We start from the raw sequence: 2,764 nt of genomic DNA on the forward strand, positions 1-2,764 counted from the left end.
TATTTGATCTCTTCCACTTGCAAAAGCCCATCAGGACTCAGTGATGACTTATTGTGAAGACGGAAAGGAAAGTGGATATGGATTTTTAAAGGCACAGTTATCTGCCATATGGACAGGCTGCATGCATGAGAAAGTGCAAAGCTTGGAAGTGAATCTCTCTCTTAACCTCAGACCAAAACGAACTGCAATCATTGGGCAGGCACAGCCACTGCCCTGAAGCCAATGTCTGGTCTTATGCTATTCATATCCAACTGGACTGTAAAATACATGGGGAGCTACCTTGGGGGACAGATGCTAACAGAAACAAGAATTCCTTCCTGCAGCATTTATGAGCTACACTTGCAACTGTTATACTCTTTTCAGGGATCTCGCTCTTCACCAAGGTTGCTTAGCTGTGATGTTGCTGGTTCTAAGAGAACAAAGGCAGACAGGAAGTTTTACATTTGGTTGGTGCTTTTAGTCAAGGCATTAGTGTAAAACCACCAACCACCTCCGACTCAACAAAATCTCTGGATTTGCAGGGGTTGCAACGTTTCCAGGGACTCTCCATTCACTTCAGTACTTCATGACTGAGGAAACAGATCACTCCAGCCAATGCCAACGTCACCAGCTATTTGCTCCATTTCAGAGATCTCAAAACACTGACATTTATGGAAGCTGCCAGCTCAAGAGGCCCAGAACGACGGCTTCCGTGTACACCAAACCCACACAGGGCACAAGCAGCAACAAGGGAAACTTCCCTGAACCCTCTCAACAATAAAACCATTCCCCACCTCACAGGGAAAACGCCCAATTTCTCTAACAGTGTGGTCAAGGACATTTATGCAACGTGGCCACCTGCAAAAGCTACTGCAGGGCAGGAAGGGCAAGGAGCACCCTTCTACAGTGCCTTACCACTCTCAGAGAAGGACTTCACACAAGAACACCTGGGATCTCACTGCGGCTCTCACTGATGCTGAGAAGGCAGAAACACTCCCTTTCAGCCCACCTCCCTTACTGCACTGCAAAAATTGCAGCTTCTGCAGACAGCTCCCTTTTTCTGTGCATACTCCGAGCAGAAGCCCACACCTACTTGCTGGTTATTTATGGAGCTTTCTGCCACAACGGGGCTCCCACAGCCACATGTCAGTTGCCTGGACTCTCTTTGACATGCACAAGCAGCACCACACACACCCAACACCAAGTGTTCCATGCCCTGTCATCACAGGCTTCAAAGCCCAAAAGAGGAGGATGCCAGGATTAACAGACACAAACCACCCAGCTAGAAGCAAAGTGTGTTGCTAATCTTTCTACAGCAAGCCTCCTCCACACAGCACTGTACAGAAACTTCTCCAAGTCTCTGTCTACTAGAAAAAGTTAATTAAAAATATACAGGAGGCCTTCAGAACTGCCTTCCTTTCGCTGGGAAACTGGCAGGCACAACAAGCCAACTAAGCAGCCAATGTCTAACAAGGTTGGATGTTATTCCAGAAAACCTTTCCTCAAAGTCAGGGCTTAAATACACATGGGACTTGCAGACAGACAGAATGGAGCAAAAATACTTGGCGTTCTAATGGTACCTTTTTCCATGCCCCCTGGAAGCCATCTAAGCACATCAGCAACACTGCCCTGGCCGTTGGAAGGAGTAATTCTCACCCACCAGAGCTCACAGAAAACACACAGCAGAAACAACAAACTCCTGACGATCAGCACTGCCTCCAGCATCCTGCACTCTGGTTACCTCCCATCTAGCAACTCGCTACTTAAAAACTCACCATACACAATCTGTTTGCCAAGAGGGACCACCAGCCAGCCAGCATGTGCAACCCAGCGAGGATTTTGCCCTAGGAAAACATGCAAGGGATAAGAAGCACTGTCAAAGGACCACACAGACCTTTACACTCCACAACATAGTGACTGTTATGTGCACACGCTATCATTTGCTGTTGCACACCCTGTCTGTACCAAAAGTCTCAATAAATAGCTTTCTGTCACGCTCTGGACTTCCCACGGATACTGTTTGAAAAGCCCACCAGTGCTGCAGGAAATTTCACAAGCGCACTTGGGACCAGAGGTCTAAGCCTGACTGGAAGAAAACAAGAAAGGACAGAAGGCAATAAAGGTACGGACTGCTTCAAGGCTCAAGATGCACCTCTGAATGAACCAATTTCAGCTCCAGCATGAGCCTGAGAAGGGAGGTCAGTGAGGACAGGGAGCGACCCCAATCACCAACTAAGGCAGCACCAGTGGGTCAGAGAGAACGGCGTTTACTTTATATAGAAATGCAGGTCCGCAATACTCTTCCAGTGTTTTCCAGAAGCAGCATTTAAGCCTCTGAAGTAGATCCTGCCAGCCTCTGACGCCGCTCCCGCAGCTCGGCCGCCGCTCACCTGCACCGGAACCGCACCGCTCTCGCCAGCACTTCCGCCCTGCTCCACGGCAGCTTCTTCCACCCGGCTGCGTCACTTCCGCCCGCCCTCGTCCCGAGCGCAGCCTGCGGCTGGGAATGGAATTGAACGAATTGGATTTTCATTTCATTTTTTATGAGTTAATCAGGGCCCTGTTTCCCTGACACTGCAGCTAAGTCTGCCGTTTGGTGCGGGCTGCCGGAGGCTCCCAGAGGGGAGTCCCGCCGCTGAACTGCCCCTGCGAGTTCGCCCTGGGCTTGTGCAGCCCAAGGGCGGCTTCTCCCGCGCGTTTTCCTTAGGTCTCCATACGGGCCACCTGCATCCAATAGCGAGTGTGTGCACACACAGAAACACGTTCATGTAAACGCAGGAGCTGT

General features: G+C 50.0%; 1 long non-coding RNA gene across 1 annotated transcript; it reads right to left on the reverse strand.

Annotated features, from left to right (window-relative positions):
• Nucleotides 1–6: 6 nt before the first annotated feature.
• On the reverse strand, nt 7–2,581 carry LOC113942003. The gene is made up of 3 exons (XR_003525817.1): nt 2,132–2,581; nt 1,755–1,823; nt 7–409 (listed from the first exon to the last, which is right to left on the reverse strand). It is a non-coding gene; the product is annotated as an uncharacterized LOC113942003 (long non-coding RNA).
• Between the last annotated feature and the right edge of the window lie 183 nt (nt 2,582–2,764).

Source organism: Corapipo altera, unplaced genomic scaffold (genome assembly GCF_003945725.1).
Source record: "Corapipo altera isolate COAL_440 unplaced genomic scaffold, ASM394572v1 82571, whole genome shotgun sequence".
NCBI classification, from domain to species: domain Eukaryota; kingdom Metazoa; phylum Chordata; class Aves; order Passeriformes; family Pipridae; genus Corapipo; species Corapipo altera.